Consider the following 18,644-nt stretch of genomic DNA (forward strand, 5'->3'; position numbering starts at 1 on the left):
AACATTTTAATAGTAAGACATGAATTATTTACTACTCCTGCTTTTCCCTGGAGTACTCAGACAGAAAACAAAATAAGAGAACCTACTGCATCATTTTGCCTTTTTTACAGCTCAGCAAAGCTCTTCTGCTCTCACGAAAGAGGCTAAATATAATAGATACATTCCTGAGGGGTAGACTGTGCCTTGCAGGCATACTCCTGCATCGAGACAGAAGCAGAATGCATGCTTCCTCATGCAATGGGAAGCAAACTTCTCTATTCCTTTACGACAGAACCATAGCGACACCTACTTCATGCCCTTTGGACCACGTGCCCCTGGGTGTAACTAGGAAGCAGTCCCTGTGCAAGGGGCCAGGTAAAACTGCAGTCCTATGTGGGTCAGATAAGGAAATGGATGGTTCTTTACTTCCTTTCTCTTTCACTGCTCACCCACATAAGCAGTAGGCAGAATCTAAACCTGAAGTGGCAAAACTCATAGTGCTTTCATTCTGATTATCGCCTTATTGGTTTAGTAGCTCTGTTGACTCCTGTGTTTGCAACAGTTTGAAATTTTCTGGTACTTTGGCAGCCCAAGGGTATGATTTTTAACTTGTTCTTAATTGCGAGCCTGTTGACAACAAGCTAATGCATTTGGGAGGGAGGATTCTAAGTCTCAATGTCTTGAAGAACAGCGTGCACTGCAAGCCTGGTTAAAACTCGAGAGGCACTCATGAAAAAAAGATATAGCACTCCCTTGATTACCAGTCTGGCTCAATTAAAAATAATCTCCCTTGACTCTTGCTTTTGTTAGTGCAGAGTAACCAGGAATAATAGATGGAGAACAAACTGGGAACCTACCAGGGTGAAAACTGCCAGGGCCCTATTTTTTTAAACATATAAAAGCAAACTTCACGTCTAAAGGGCAAACTCCTCATCTACTGACAAATGCAGTTAGCGGATGACATTGTAGTGATCGGAGAGCAGCTATGCTGCTTTGCATACTAAATGGCATTGGAAAGATGAGTCAAGAAAGAGAGGAAAGATCTAGCAAACTTTGCAGTCATACAGCAAGCCGTCCCGCTAATAGGATTTGAAATGGTAGATTACGCAGGTTCCTGTTTCCACTCCCACATGGACGTCGCTGAGGGCAAATACTACCCTTACAGTGGATTTCGTGGCAGTGGGACTGGTGTGGTTTCACTGCACCAGAGATCAGATTCTTCAGGAACTGTGAAGGGGGTGCACACCTTACAAATGGCATAGAACTTAGCACCACAGGCCCCCCTGGACCCCACTATGCAGGGGAGGGTGTGTGTAAATCCAAGGTGGGTTCAATGGTGGAAGGTCCACTCCTTGCTCTGAGCACTGACAGCTCCTTTTGAAGCCAATGAAAGCTGTGGGTACTCAGCACCTTTGCAAAATCATGTCTGTGGTGCTTCAAATTAGGAGATGCTAAAATCTTAGAGCTTTTGAAAATTTGGTCCTGTATGATCATAAGAAGTGAATATTAAGGGCTTATTCCAAGTGAGTTATCAGACTGAAGAAGGCCTCTACCTCTCGGATGATGATAATCCAGCAAATAGCCATTACCCATAGTTGTTGAGGGTAAATACCACGCTGGAGTTTTATGCTGCCCCTTGAAACGGATTCTGCTCTTTATTATTAAAGCAGGGGGTATCTGCAAAAGGGTCAGCTTCAGTGACCTGACACTTCGGAACAACAGTGTACTGAGAAGAAGAAGCAGAAGGAGAAAGAAATACATTGGTTCAAACTGAATTAAACTGTATTAATATTAGTTAAAACTCCCAAAGTAACTCCCGTTACTGTATATACATCATACTAGTTCTCAACTTTACTAAGTCTAGTGAGAACAGTGAAACTTTAAAAAGGGGCTAGGAGTGCGGCCATTATGTAACACTTATATTGTTGCAGAACCTTAATGTCCCAGTCTCTGATTTTTTTGTCTATTATCCACAAGGGAGAACTGCATAATGATCCTCATTCCCCCCACCCCCGCAAAAACATTTCTCAGATCCAGATGGTGCTTGAGGAGTTTGATGAGAGGAATGCCCTGCTTCTGAGCAGCTATGTCAGAGGACATCTCCTGGATAGCGGTCTCAGTGCAACTGAAAATGAGGCAGATGTTTTCTATTATTGCCTGCTATGGAGGTGCTAGCATTTCTTCCTCACTAACCACATGCTGGAAGCAACAATCATGCATCACCTTCTCTTCTTCTAATGGGTGCTCAAGCATGTAATAAGTTGAATTCCATCCTGTTGACAAATCTTATTTCAGTTGTTGGCACAGTGGGTGTTTCTTTGTTAAGAACTGAATTGAAACATCTGGCATTGGCAGCATGATGGAAATGAGCTCTGTGTTTGGCTGATGCTTCTTCTTTTTCCATCTTAGTCTCTGTGATACTAGATCCAGCCATAATGGCAGACTCAAAAAACAGGAAACCAAACTACAGGGGTCACCCTTTAGACCTTTCCCATTTTACCTTAAAAAACATTACCTCCGTTGATGCAGTAGTCCCTATATAATTACTTCTGAGGACACCTGTTATAGGGAATACTGAAAATACTGTGCTGTCATCCTCATTTATCCAAGGCTATTAATTTTTTAAACACCTCCACTGTACATGGAGAATATTCCTACTACTTAGTTTCATCTGTTCTCTTGAATATAATATTTATAACAGCAAAACCAAATGTTGGGCCCAGTTTTGCATTGCCCTCTCCTTGTGAAGTCATTCACCCATACATTCAAAGCAGGTGTATAGCACTATCATTCTTCACCGGTAGCAGGTCCACACACCATGTTCCACTGGTGTAAATCACTCCACAATCTGCAGAGCAACTAAGAATCAGGCCTGTTATCTTTAGTCCCTAACCCAGTGTGAGGGAAGTCTGCCTTTTCAGTCCCTCTCATAATAGCTTTTACAATACTTCATTATGTAATATACTCTTATTATTTTTGGCTGCACTTGATGGTTTGGTGTGGAAAGCTGAGGGCAGTTATACAGTCGGCAGAGACCAACCCTCTTTGAAATCTACTGTTTGTGGGTTTTTTTAAACTAATCTATGCATCTCTGTGGTGAAAGGTACATCACCTCTCCAGAAGCTTTATGAAGACACAACAGAACTGTCAAGGTTCCTCCCCCACTCTGAACTCTAGGGTACAGATGTGGGGACCTGCATGAAAAACCTCCTAAGCTTGTCTTTACCAGCTTAGGTCAAAACTTCCCCAAGGTACAAAATATTCCACCCGTTGTCCTTGGATTGGCCGCTACCACCACCAAACTAATACTGGTTACTGGGGAAGAGCTGTTTGGACGCGTCTTTCCCCCCAAAATACTTCCCAAAACCTTGCACCCCACTTCCTGGACAAGGTTTGGTAAAAAGCCTCACCAATTTGCCTAGGTGACTACAGACCCAGACCCTTGGATCTTAAGAACAATGAACAATCCTCCCAACACTTGCACCCCCCCTTTCCTGGGAAATGTTGGATAAAAAGCCTCACCAATTTGCATAGGTGACCACAGACCCAAACCCTTGGATCTGAGAACATGAAAAAGCATTCAGTTTTCTTACAAGAAGACTTTTAATAAAAATAGAAGTAAATAGAAATAAAGAAATCCCCCCTGTAAAATCAGGATGGTAGATATCTTACAGGGTAATTAGATTCAAAAACATAGAGAACCCCTCTAGGCAAAACCTTAAGTTACAAAAAAGATACACAGACAGAAATAGTTATTCTATTCAGCACAATTCTTTTCTCAGCCATTTAAAGAAATCATCATCTAACACATACCTAGCTAGATTACTTACTAAAAGTTCTAAGACTCCATTCCTGGTCTATCCCCAGCAGAAAACCAGCATATAGACAGACACACAGACCCTTTGTTTCTCTCCCTCCTCCCAGCTTTTGAAAGTATCTTGTTTCCTCATTGGTCATTTTGGTCAGGTGCCAGCGAGGTTACCTTTAGCTTCTTAACCCTTTACAGGTGAGAGGAGCTTTCCCCTGGCCAGGAGGGATTTCCAAGGGGTTTACCCTTCCCTTTATATTTATGACAAGAACTCTCAGCCACCTTCGGAATTCTGACATACATTATATGTCTATTTTGCAATTAATTGCAAATATAGGGACTTAGACTGTAAGCTGTTGGAGGCAGAGACTGCCTTTATTTTTACAGTGCTAAGTGCATCAGTGTGTAACAAATGATAAACAATACAGTGCTGATGCACTGGATAATTTGATATAGTATAAATGCATTGGACCAACTGCATCCCTGAAGTAACTGTTCTCACCCAAAGGAGTTTCATCAAGGATAGATTTGGGACATTGATCTTAAATTTCATTTGAGTTCCTCTTTTATATGTTTCTACATTTTTTAATGTGCCTGCTCTTCATTACCTGACATACGGCAGTCCTCATCAAAGCAAGTTTTTCCGTGCTGGTCTAATGAAATTGGTAACTAGCTTCTTGGAGAAAGCAACTGATGGCAATGTTCCTTAAATAAATTACTACTAAGATCTTATTTAGAAGCTGTGGGGCAGTTTAGATACAATTGGCTTACAAGGCAAAGCAATTTTAATAATTTACATGCCGATGCCTTGGTCACCAGAAAGATATGGCAGAATTTACTTGGCATTACTCCTTTCCATAGTAGGTCACTGCAGACTCCATCTACCGGTCACAAAACCACCTCTCATGCTTCCATGAATTTGTCTGTTGGTGGATGAATGCAAGGCTGCCACTTTTCAGAGGTAGTGGAAAATCTATGCTGCTCACAGTTTATTGTCTGGATCGCAGTAATTAAATTAAGATTACTACAAAAATTATTCTTACCCATCACTGTGGTACCTGGGTGGACTTACATAAACTAACACTGCCCCAGGTCCTCTTGACACACTGAGGCAAAACACATCCAACTTGGGGGGGAAATCCCAAATAAAAAGGAATAAGAAATGGAAGAGTAGCGTCTTACACCACACCCCTAATCAGATACAGGCTCAGATGGACCAACTGTTGAAGTGAACTACAGAGACCCCCCCCCCGCAGTTCATCCCTGGGGAATTAACAGCTGGAGCATTCTAACAAATCAAAACTGGAGCATGGGATTGAAGAAAGGCAGTTTCTGCATCTGCCAGATTCTAAACTCTCAGGACTTTATGGTTAATCACCCAGAAGCAAACTGCCAGCCCACAGAAAGCATGGCCCATTGGCGTAGCATGCTCACATCATTTTGCTCAGGGCGCTTGATATGCAGGCAGATGCATTGTGTATTTAGCTGTAGTTTCTGAATTGGTAGCCCTATGTAATAATGAATGCACGTTTTATCCCCAAACTCCCACATACCTATTGACATTTTTGCCATTTACTTTTCACACTTCCTGCAGCTCTCCTCTGTTTCATCATTTGGTCGATTATCAAGGAACCTATTGATTAGTGATCTTTTAAGATGTCCATTTCTATAAGCAGACTTGTTACTTCTGAGGTTGCACTGATACCTATATGGCAGTAGCAATTTCAATCACTGTCACTTGTTTAATTTCCCAACACGAAGTAATTTAGTTCTGCTTCACATTTCTCCAGTGGTGACCTTGGTGGATAGACAGTTCACAGTAGCATCAGCAGCTAGAACAAAAGCCTGGAGCTCATAGTCGCTCCTGGGGAGAAGCCTGTCTTGAAAGTTGTCAACAAAAGCACATTGTATGTTTTCATCCTTGTGCATAATATAATCTACTTCTCCTTGTCCCTCACCTTCCAGCTCAGTAGCACTTGGCAAGACAAGCACAAAACCATCCATGTTTATAGATTAAAGACAGTATTATAATGTATAAAAAGTTTGTTACCCACAGTAGAGTTGTCATTTTCTAGAGATGAATGCAAGACACGGTAGTGCACTTTAACTCCACTGCATAAGACTCAATAGACTAGGACATGGGGCACAATTAAAAACAATTCTTTTAGTAAACAAACATGAAGCTCTAAAGTTGTATGAATTCACTCAGAGACAACTGACTTTGCAGTTGTATGTCAGAGGTTTGTTCCAGTTTTTATTTAGTCTAGTTGGTCCTGAACGAGCATGTCCGATGCTCAATCTTTTTCAGGAGTCATATTAGTTATAATGAAGTTTCTCCCCACTTCCCCACACAAGTCACATTGTACTCCTAACATGTACTACAAGGCCCAAGGAGCTGGGGCAGGGTATAGCAATTAGTATTCTACAGCTGTATCAGTGTGAAAATAAAATTAAATTACTTTAGTCTCCTCATTGTGGGGAGATGGAATCAACCAAACACAAAGATAACAAAAGTTACCAAAACAAAGTAACCAAAGACCTTAGTTCACAATGACTGGTGATCTGATCTCACTTTCTAAGACTAGCCTCTCTCCCTTGAGGTTCCCATAGTTCTCTGGTTTCTCTTCCTCACATGACCATTCATTTGCTAATTCACTTCACTTGTGTCTTAAACAGGGTTTAGCTAATCTGGCTCACCTTAAAGAAGAAGTCTGCCTTGTCACAGTGAGCATTCCAGGAAGGCTCCTGGTTCCACTCATAACAAAAGTATGTGAACAGTCTTTAATTGTTGAGCACATCATAACCAAAAGTCTTTTGGGCCTTGTTAAACTCCAACACGTGCCATTGCAAAAAACTGATCCGCGCCATTGCAAAAAACTGATCCAAAGTTGCCGACATGCCCTACGAAATATCTGATAACTCAGGAGTGTGCACCACTGTCTTCTTAACCCCTTAATAAATGTTTCTAACAACTCTCTAGCCCTCTTATCTCATACCATTGACCTATTCCTTTTTCCAAAGTGAATTTGATAACAGTGGAAGGTGACAATGTCCTGGTCCTGGAGACTGAAATCGTTCATTGCCCCACAGAACTGTTACAGCAGGCAAGCTTTCCCACACTGCTCAATCACCAAATCTCAACCCTGATCAGATGGGACTGCCGCTAGGGGTAGGAGTGTAGCTCAGTCCCCACAGCTCTTCAGCCTAGACTCTGCTAAGACTGGTAGTGAGGTGACAGTGGAATTTGTGCTGGTAGATTAATGAGGCGGATATATTTGTGCACAAGGAATTAGGCAGCTACCACTACACTCAGTGAACAGCCATCAGATGGTAATGATTCGCAGTCCCAGCTGATGTGGGCCAGATGTGAACCTCTTACCTAGACATAAAAAGGTTCCATGCTCCTTTATCACTCGGCTGAACCCACCAGTAAATTGATAACGATCATTATTGATAGGGGATGCAACAGGTGCACTAATGTCAGGATTCAGTTTCTGACAATCAGTGACTTAAGATACGAGACAGTAGGCTGTGGGTTTTCATTGCTAATGCCGGGATTCTCTGGATACATTCATTTTAAAAAGAAAAGGAGGACTTGTGGCACCTTACAGACTAACCAATTTATTTGAGCATAAGCTTTCGTGAGCTACAGCTAACACGGCTCCTACTCTGAAATCATTCATTTTAAAGTCACAGCCAGGTTGGTGAAAGCAGTAGGGAGGTGGATCATATCCACAGCAGTGGCTAGAGGCATTTTGATTCTTGGGCTAGTCAAAATGCCTCCAGGTGGCTGGAGACTGGCAAGGATATCTAGGTGTGACAGTTGCATCTCTCTCGCTCTTTTTTTAAACTTTTTTTACAGGTACAGAATGATCTCCACAGCACTATCCAGAGACCTGGGTCCTGGCCCACCTCACTTATAACTCCCAGTGTAGAGCCCAAACTACATTTCCTTCGCAACTTCAGTTCCAACATCACAGCCATTCTGTGGTTACCCATTTCAAGCACCGCCATTGCTGTTGTATCGGAGCATCGTTTTGCTGGTGGGGAACCTAGGCACACAGAGGCCACATGGCTTGCCCAAGATCACACAGTCAGTGGCAGAGGTGGGATTAGAACCTACGCACCTGAACTCCCGGCTCCTTGATCTAACCACTAGACCACACAGTCTCCTTAAGGCTATGGCCAAACACGATAGGCTGGCAGAAAAATAGCATGCTAGAACATAGTAACAATCTTCATTTGTAAGCATGGTGACTTCCACAAGATATAAATAAATGACCTAATTAGATAAAGGGGATGGAGCAATGAAGCACAGGGCATTCTAATACTTCCATTGTAAGCTTTTGGGGGGGCTGCCTTGTTTGTTTTATGCTTGTACAGTGCCTAGCACAGTGGGGTCCTGGCCCAGGCCTGCAGTTCCTAGGTGCTACCACGATACAAATAAAAAAACCACCAGCACCACTTTTTCAAAAGTAAAAACATACAGCTTTTGATCACAGCTTAAATCTAACATCAGTGCTCATACTTAACCCTGTGGCCATACTGTGTGTCAAATTCAAACGTAGTCCCCTGAAAGAGGTCTGCATAGAGAGGCTGGGGGAACTGATGGGCCATTAATAATAATTTCCCCAAATCGTATGTTTTGTCTCAGTTTTAAAAATTGATGTCTCATTACACTAAGCCAATAAAGTGCTTCACAGTAAAGCCCAGCATTGACTTTTGCATTCAGTTCTGGGGTTTTAATGGCTTTTGAGCATAGCTATGTAGATAGTTAAGATAAGCCTACTGTTGTCCATCTGGTTCAACCTGGATGTGTTGCCTCTTGTTGACTTCACCAGTTCTTAAACGGTTCCCAGCAATGCACAATTTTTTATTTATCACACCCGGGTAACTAAAATGGGATCCGCGTAAGAATGGGAATAACTTTCTAAGACATCATTTCCTAAATGTCATTTGCTATCAAATTAAGTATTTCTATGCCCCATTTCTCCAGCACTTTAGCATTTTAACTGGACACAGACGTGGCAGATATTATTTTCAAGCTGCAATATCAGGTGTGTGTGCAGGTAAAAACGAAGCAAGTATTCCTCATGCATTTCAGTTCTTTAGCACAGTGGTTTTCAGACTGCGAGTCGTGACCCAGTACTGGGTCGTGGAATGGAAGGCTCTTGGTCATGGAGGCTGTGGTCAGCACCACAGCTGGGCTGTTAAAAGTCCCATCGGTGGCCCTGCCTGGCTAAGGCAGGCTAGCCCTACCTGTTCTGACAATGCGCTGTGCCCCGGAAGTGGCCAGCAGCAGGTACAACTTCTAGGTGGGAGGAAACGGGGTGGTGGCGGTGCCTACGGGCAAGAGCCGCGCGGAGCCACTTGCGCGCCTCCTCCGAGGAGCTGGACCTGCTGCTGGCTGCTTCCGGGGTGCAGCGCAGTCCACAGTGCCAGGACAGGCAGGAAGCCCGCCCTAGCACCCCCACTGCGCTGCTGACTGGGAGCCATCCAAGGTAAGCCCATGCTCAAACCCCATGCCCCAATCTCCTGCCCCAGCCCTGAGCCCCCACAAAACCTGGAGCCCCTTCCTGCACCCCAAACCCCTCATCCCCTGGCCCCAGCCCAGAGCCCGCACCCCCAGCCCAGAGCCCTGACCCCCCTCCCACACTGCAACCCCCCGCCCCAGCCCTGAGCCCCCCCATACCTTGAAACCCTCCTGCACCCCAAACTCCTCATCCCTGGCCCCACCCCAGAGCCTGCACCCCCAGCCCAGAGTCCTGACCCCCTCCCACACCCCAACCCACTGCTCCAGCCCAGAGCCCCCTCCCACACCCGGAACCCCTCATTCCTGGCCCCACCACACAGCCCTCACCCCTGCACCCCAACCCTCTGCCCCAGCCTTGAGCCCTTCCCATACCCCAAAACCCTCATCCCCAGCTCCATTGGGTTGTGGGCATCAACAATTTTCTTCAACTGGGTAGCCAGAAAAAAAGTTTGAAAACCACTGCTTTAGCACATCAAGACGGAGCAGAGGCAGTGAGAAATGGAGGTAAAGTAATCAGAACAAGAAGAGTCCCTCCTAAAATCGAGACAGGAACTCAGAAATAAATGGCTTGATTTACACAAGAGTTACCATGACAAACCATTTTTTAGTAGAAATTGCGGTTACGAAAAAGCCAGATTTTCAGTCCAGTTCTGGTTGTGCCATCTCAAAAATGTACTTTTTTCACACAATGCACAACTAACCTGCGTAACTTGTTGCCATGGGATATTGTGATGGCCAAAAGTATAACTGGGTTCAAAAATGACTTGGATAAGTTCATGGAGGATAGGTCCATCAATGGCTATTAGCCAAGATGGACAAGGCCACGGCCCCATGCTTGCCCCATTGGCTACCAGAAGTGGGAGTGGAAGATGGGTGGATCGTTCCATAATTTCCCTGTTCGGTACACTTCCCTTGAAGTTCTGGGGCCACTGACAGAGACAGGATACTAGACAAGATGGACCATGGTCTGACCCATTATGGCAGCTCTTATGTTCTTACGACATGGGGCTGAGTGATTCAAAAGAAATTGAGTACCAAATTCAAACTAGTCATTTTGCAAGGCTTGGCTACCTGGCTTCACTCATGGCTTCCAGGCAGGACCTGAATGGAAAGTACGAATATGCCACAGGAAAGCCTTTTCTTACAGCTTTCCCACACAATGAGCTAAATCCAGCTCATGCAAATAGCCCCACTGATTACAGCTGAAGACTTAGGGGGATAAGTCTAGCAGGATTAGCCTTTAGGGGCCTGAACCTCACTTTTGGATACACAAAGGAATGCAAGATTGGGTGTTTGCTATTGTAGATAGTGTCCAAAGTGATTTCTATGTAATATTCAATGGGGCAAGTAAAGGAAGCACTGGAAGTTCAAACTCTGAGTTTCTTTGCTTTAGTCACCTTAAATCTAACTGTTCATGTTAGTTTAGTATAATTTTTAAATAATGTGAATTTCATTACGTATATTTATATTAGTGATGGAAGGATATGAAGTAATTTGGCAATTCATGAATCATTGGAACAAAAGGAACTATTAGCTATTCACATTAGCATAGATTTAGGGAGCTTTGACCTGTGGATTACTGGCACAACAGACTAATAACTCCAGCAGTTACTAATGTTATTCTTATGGAGATTGCATGTGTTACTTTGCCATAAGTACTTTGGTTGGGAAGGTAAGAGATAAAAAGGACACTATATCCTTCTGAACTTCAGTCTTATTGGAGATCTGCATTTCTAATAAACTCATTTGAATATACAGAAGGCAATGAGTCTAACGATAAGCAGAACTAGGGAATAACAGTAAAGGGAAGTACAGTTCCACAGCTGACAGATGATTTACTGCTGAACATATGAACAATGCAAAGAACAGCAAAGACATGCTGAATGAGAACTGCATTTTTTGTCCCTAGGAGGAAAAAAAAAAGGATCAAAGAAAAGTTAAAGAATAATCGGAGATAATGATGGTAATTTGTTTCCCTATTGTGAGATAATTGATTCACGCTGAAGACATAATTATAGTACATTAAAGAGATGAATAGAAAGACAAAGGCAGAGGCACAGAGTGAAGACAAGCATGAGTCAAGATACTATAATTATGACATTCTGAAAGCCATAATATTTTGATGTTGGCCTTTCAACCCTCAGGATGCAGGAACAACAATAACCTAAGAAGCATCATTTCAGTTATCAGCAACCTGCTATTTCCACCCCTCTCCCCTTGTTTCTCCCTTCCAGTCTCTGACTGAGTGATTGCTGCCAGCAATAAAAAAGTTAAATGATGCGACAGTCCATTTAGTTAGTGAGGGTGTTTCTGCTGCTTGGAGTATCTTCTTCCGACTGCTAATTGCACTTCAGGATAGATGGTTCATTTACCGACTGGACTTTTAAACCTCAGCGTTAATGCTCCTTTTGCTCATAGGCTTCACCATACCCTCTTGCTGTCTGTAGTGACATACAGTCCTGGGGCTGTCCTGGGGCTCCAGGACAGATGGAATGTTAAAGCTCCTGGAGTACAGATATTCAGAATGTGAAACTACAGGAGAATTAATCCCAGATCCTACTGATAGGGCAAGCAGGCCACATCATCAACCCATAGAAGTGTAGCAATGGAAGGGACCTAGGTACGTCATTGAGTCCTGTTCCCTGCACTGAAGCAGGGCTAAGTATTAGACCATCTGTGACAAGTATTTGTTTTACCTGTTCTGAAAGCCCTCCAGTGGTGGGGATTCCACAACATCCCTAGGTAATTTGTTCCAGTGCTTAACGACCCTGACAATCATGAAGATTTTACTAGTCTAACCTAAATCTCCCTGGCTGCAATTTAAACCCATTATTCCTTTCCTGTCCTCAGTTATTAAGAACAATTTGTCACTCTCCTCTTTATAACAAACTTTTATGTAGCTGAAGTTTTATGTCCCCCATCAGTCCTCTCTTTTCTGGAAAAAATAAATTCAATTTTTCAATGTTTCCTCAGAGGTCATGTTTTCTAGGCCTGAAATAATTTTTGTTGCCCTTTTCTGGACTGTCTCCAGTTTGCCCACATCTTCCCCAAAGAATGGTGTCCAGAACTGGACACAGTACTCCAGCTGATGCCTTATCAGCACAGAGTAGAGTGGAAGAATTACTTCTCCTGTCTTGCTTACAACATCCCTGCTAATAGATCCCAGAATGTTGCTCGCTTTTCTTGTGACAGTGTTCCATTGTTGACTCATATTTAATTTGTGATCCACAGTAACCCCCAGATTCTTTTCTGCAGTACTCCTTCCTATGCAGTCATTTCCCATTTTTTACACTAGGAACTGCATTTTATTTTAGCCATGCTGTGTATTCTTCTTCTTAATATTAATACTTACTATGATATTTTAATGATTCAACTACAAGGGAGTTCCAGGAAAATAACAGTATTAATACCAAATGTTTAAAAATGTTTCGATCCCCAGGATGAAATACAAGTCCCCAGGGTCAATCGGTTATCCTGTTACAGAGACTGAATTATTACCAAACAAACAAGTTCTAGTGTTGTTATCAACATATGGCCACAGTCCCATCCGCCACCCCTTAATGGAAAAACTAAGCGGGGCATTGTTCCTTCAGACGCCTATGGCTACTGGTACAAAGGCTCTGTCTCTCTAACAGATCACTCCACTCGTTTTGCAGGTCAGTCAACTGTCAGATTCATGGGACATGCCCATAGACCGCCCAGCACTGGCCCATAGACATTACAACAGTCTCAAGAGGATAAGTACTTTATTTACTCTTGTATTTGCTAAACTAGACTTTCTATTGCTGTTGTGTTTAAGCCCCTTCAGCTAAGGATTTGTTGGGGAATTAGAAGAGCCCAGGAGAATGATCTCCACAGAACGGTGTGCGCCCCCTTTACAGCTTCTGCTTGTATTATTATGTTTGAAATTTTGCAGCCTATTAGCCTATGGCAGTGGACTAATGAGATGGGACTTCAACAAGCTATATGGAACAAACACAAAAGAAAGTGCGTGCACTGTTCAAGGGAAAAGATCTATGATTCTATGATTGTTGAAATACTGTAAGACTGGCTTGGTTATAATGAACAGAGATACAGTAGAGCAAGGAGCTTGATGGGAGCCTGGAATCAAAATCAATAGCTGAGTGCTCCTTGTCCGCAGTTCTGGATGCTGCAAAAACTTGCCTGTGTAGAGCCTTTCTGTTCAATTATTTATTAACAGAAAGGGGAAAAAAATTATATTACTGTTCAAGAGTGCTCAACAGTGGGCACGATTAATGCTTTCAAAAAAGTCACGTTATTTACCCTTTTCTGGCTTAGTTCGCTGACTTGGTACAATCATTTATGTGAACAACTACCAGCAATCTGCGTTCTATTCCCTGGGCTGCCACCGACTTATTAAAGATTTTTGTCACTGATGCCCAAAGCTTGAAATGGGCCCTCTTTTTTAAAAAACGAAAACAAAAACCAAACCACCTTCCAGGCACGCTGCAAGACCTCTGTTTGATTGGATTTATGGAGATATGTTTCCCATGACATGGGGAGAGGGAAGGAAGAGTATATAGTTGCCTACATCTGACTGGCTGAGTTCCTGTGAAATGACTTTAAATGCTGCTGGGATTTGATTGCATTATTAATGATGTTATGGCACCTAGCGGCATGGAGAGGTGTCTTTTTACATATAGACATAATGGAATAAACAAAATTAAACATACACATATCTGTATACAACTATATATTGTGACAGACCCAGACCAGTGGGATACAGGAGTCTGGTCCTATTGGGAATCCAGGACGTGGGCGGGCAGAGCTCGTCCACTACAAAAGGATCCCCCCCCAGCCTAAGGGGGAGATCCACAGGGCCTGGAGAACCAACTAATTACGGGGGACAACTAATGAAAAACAGGGACGGGAGTGCGGTCAAAGGGTCAAACGAAGGGAACCGGACGGGGACACCGAGCAGAGAACCCCGGACAGCGCCCACCGCTCCTCAAAGGCGTCAAGGGAGTCGGTGGACGCCGCCCAGAGGAACTCCGCTCGGAGGCGTGAACGGACAGAGGAGCGGAAATAGGCCCCGCAGTCGCAGGAGACTCCATCGGCCAACCTCCTCACCCTGGTTTTATAGATGGCCGCTTTAGCCAGGGCCAGGAGGAGGTTGACCAGGAGGTCCCGCGACTTAGTGGGGCCACGGACAGGGAGTGCGTAGATGAGAAGGTGAGGAGAAAAGTGCAACCAAAACCGTAACAAAAGATTGGTGAGGAGCCGGAATAGGGGCTGCAACCTGGCGCACTCCAGATAAACGTGCGCCAGGGTTTCCCTCACGCCGCAAAAGGGGCAAGTGTCCGGAATGGAGGTGAACCGCGCCAAATACACGCCCGTGCTCACGGCCCCGTGAAGGAGCCGCCAACTGATATCCCCGGCGGGCCTCGGCACTAAGGTGGAATAGAGGCTGGCCCACCGGGGCTCCTCACCCTCTAGAGGTGGCAGGAGGTCCCGCCACTTTGTGTCAGGGCGGGACGCGAGGGTGAGGACATGAAGGGTGTGGAGCACGAGCGTGTAGAGATGTCGTTTTGGCGCGGTCTGGAACCGGACCGGCTGCAGCTCGCGGAGCCGGCTCACGGTGAAGGGGCGGGGGGGGCGGTCGGGTCCACGGGGCAGGGGCCCGATGAGAAGGTCCGGAGGGCCTGGGGTGGAGGGTGGGCGGGGCGCGCCCTCTCGCAGGACCCGGTCGAGGTAAACCCGAGCAGCGGGCGGTAAAGCGGCCCTCACCTCCTGAAGTACGCGCAGGGCAGTATGCGGTCTGGAGAGCCCCATGCGCTGAGCGAGCGTCAGGGGATCCAGCCAGTCTCCCCGGTTATAGTCCAGGAGGTCTCCGACTCTGGTGACTTCCGCCAGGACCAACCTCTGGCGCACCGAGGGGGACTCCGCCACCTGCACACGGAGCTGGGGGTTGTGTAGCAGGGGCTCCGCGAGGAGGTCTACCCCCAGGGAGGCCGCCACGGACCTGGTCGCTGCGAACAGTTTCCAGGTCCGGAGGAGGTCCTGGTAGAAGACCGGCAGCTCGGAGAGGTCTCGCGGAAGACCCCTCGGGTGGAGATAAAGGAGCTGCCGGTCATATCGGAGCCCTCGGAGGCGGCGCAGGAAGGTGTGTGCCAATGCGCTCCACGCCGGACTACCTGCACCATACAGGAGCCTCTGCAGGGCCTGGAGGCGGAAGACGTGGACCTGAGTGCGGAGACACTTCAGGCCCTGCCCTCCCTCCTCCAGGGGCAGATGGAGAACCCCTGCAGAGACCCAGTGCAGTCCTGACCAGAAGAACTCCAGAACCGATTTCTGGAGGTTGGCCAGGAAATCCGGGGCCGGAACCAGGGTGTTGAGCCGGTACCAGAGCATGGACAGGACCAGTTGGTTGAGCACCAGTGCCCGCCCTCGAAAGGACAGACACCGGAGCAGTCCTGTCCATCTCCGGAGCCGCTCTACCACCCTGCCCTCTAAACCGTGCCAGTTCTCCGGCGGAGACGGATGCGTGGCAGAAAGGTAAACGCCGAGATAGAGCAGCGGACCCACGCTCCACCGGATGGCTTGAAGCGCGGGTGGGAGGGAGCTCGCCTGCCGCCAGTCCCCTACCACCAAGCCAGAGCTCTTGACCCAGTTGACCCGGGCGGAGGAGGCTGCCGAGTACACAGCCTGGCAAGCCTCCACCCGCGCCAAGTCGCCCGGGTCCTGGACCACGAGGAGGACATCGTCGGCGTATGCCGACAGGACCAGCCGCAGCTCCGGCTCCCGTAGCGCCAACCCCGTCAACCTCCTGCGGAGGAGACAGAGGAAGGGCTCGATCGCCAGAGCATACAGCTGGCCCGAGAGGGGGCACCCCTGCCGTACTCCCCGCCCGAAGCTGACCGGTTCGGTCAGGGTCCAGTTGAGCCTGACCAAACACTCCGCGGAGGCGTACAGCACCTGGAGAAAACCCACAAACTGGGGACCCAAGCCAAACGCTCGCAGAGTGCCCAGGAGATACCCGTGATCCACCCTGTCGAACGCCTTCTCCTGATCCAGGGACAGGAGGGCGAACGACAGACCGTCCCTACACCCGAGTTCCAAAAGGTCCCGGACCAGATAGAGGTTGTCGAAGATGGTGCGGCCCGGGACGGTGTAGGTCTGGTCCGGGTGGATCACGTCCGCCAGCACGGACCCCAGCCGCAGCGAGATGGCTTTCGCTACGACCTTGTAGTCCGTGCTGAGGAGCGAGAGGGGACGCCAATTCCGTAAATCGCGGAGGTCCCCCTTCTTTGGCAATAAGGCGAGCACCGCCCGCCTGCACGAAAGAGGGAGGACCCTGCCCTGCAAAGACTCGGCCCAGACAGTAACTAAGTCCGGGCCGAGGACGTCCCAGAACGCGCGGTAGAACTCCACGGTCAGCCCGTCCATGCCCGGAGATTTATTGGTGGGCATGCGGCGGAGGGCTTCCGAGAACTCGGCCAGGGTGAGAGGCAGCTCCAGCCGGTCTCGGTCGCCCGCGCTGACCGTCGGGAGTCCGTCCCAGAGCACTCTGCAAGCGGCAGGATCGGTCGGACCCGGGGAGAAAAGGTCTGCGTAGAAGGCCCTGGCCCTCCCGCACATCTCCACCGGGTCCGTGAGGGGGGTGCCGTCCTCTGCGAGGAGGCAAGTGATGTGCTTCTTGGCCCCCCTCTTTTTCTCCAGGGCGTAGAAGAAGCGGGAGCCGCGATCCATCTCCCGAAGGAGGCGGATGCGGGATCGAACAAAAGCACCCCGGGCCCGATGGTCCTCGAGGGCCCGGAGCTCCTCCCGCTTCTCCCGGCACGCTCCGCAGAGGGATGGATCCTCAGGGCTGGCGGCCAGACGCCTCTCCAGCTCGAAGACCTCCCGTTCCAGCTGCCCCATCACCGCATCCCTCCGTCGGCTGGCGCCCCGGGTGTAGTCGCGGCAGAAGAGCCGGGCGCGCACCTTCCCTAGGTCCCACCACCGCCGCGCCGAGGGAAAGGCACGCCGCTGCCCTCGCCAGGCCAACCAGAACTCCCGGAAGGACGCCACGAAACCCACGTCCTCCAGCAAGCTGTTATTAAAATGCCAATAGGCCGGCCCCGGCTTCTCCGCACACAGAGAGACCGTCACGGTGGCCAGGTGATGATCGGAAAACGGGGCCGGCCGGATGCTGGAGGAGTGGGCTTGGGAGAGATGGAAGCGTGACAAATAGATACGGTCCAACCGGGAGTGGCGCGCCCGACGGGCCTCCACCCGGACAAAGGTGAACGTCGAGGTGTCGTCCGGGTGGTGGTCGCGCCAGACGTCCACCAGGGAGTGATGGTCGACTATCTCCCGGAGGACGTCCGCGGCGGCCGGGCACTGCTCGGTCCCCGAGCGGTCCCGCTCCTCGAGGGTCGTATTGAAGTCCCCGCCCAGGACCAGGCACTCGTGAGGATCCAAAGTGCCGAGGAAGGCGGACGCCCGCTGAAAGAAGCGTAGCCGCTCCGGGCCCGATGTCGGGGCATAGATGTTGACGAGATTGACCACAAGCCCCTCCAAACGGACCCGGAGGTGCAGCAGGCGGCCCGCCACAGCCTCGGCGACCCCCAGCACCTCGGGCTGTAGGTCGGGGGAGAACAGGGTCGCCACTCCAGCCGTACGAGTTGTGAGATGGCTAAAGTAGACCCTGTCCCCCCATTCCAGCCGCCAGCTAGCTTCGGCGGCCGGATCCGTATGGGTCTCCTGCAGGAAAATCACAGAGTACCCCCCCTCCCGAAGGAAGGAGAGCACCTGGCACCTGCGGAGACCCATCCTACAGCCCCGGGTGTTCAACGTGATGATGGTAAGAGGTGCCATGAGGAGGGCTGGGGGGGATCCTCACCGGCAGGGACGCTCGCGGTACCCAACGGGCCGCGCAACAATCCGTGACCTACCCCGTAGGTCATGAGGGAGTCACGGAAGAGGCGGACCCGCTGGTAAGCCGTGGCAGCCTGCTTCCCGGTCCTTTTACCCTCCCCCATGAGGGCCCTTGCGGCCCGGAGGATGAGATGGAAATCCCCCCATCGCTGCAGGGCGAGCTGCACCTTGTTACGGGAGCCCCGGACGTCCTCAAGGAACTCCCGCAGCTCCTCCCGCAGCGCATGGGGGGCCGGGGCCACGAGCCCCCGGCTGTCCTCCGGAGGGACTGCTGACACAGCCCCGTGGCCCGCCGAAACGGGCAGACAAGGGGCAGACCCCCGACGTGGCGCCTGATGGACTGGCGCCACGCAGCCCTTTTCAGCCCCTGGCTGGAGTGGGGGCGGCGGAGGGAGGGTAGCAGCCCCTAGCGAGTCGGGACTAGGGAAAACAGGAGCCGCGCCC

This window comes from Lepidochelys olivacea (assembly GCF_965140295.1).
Source record: "Lepidochelys olivacea isolate rLepOli2 genome assembly, chromosome: 14".
Taxonomy (NCBI): Eukaryota; Metazoa; Chordata; order Testudines; family Cheloniidae; genus Lepidochelys; species Lepidochelys olivacea.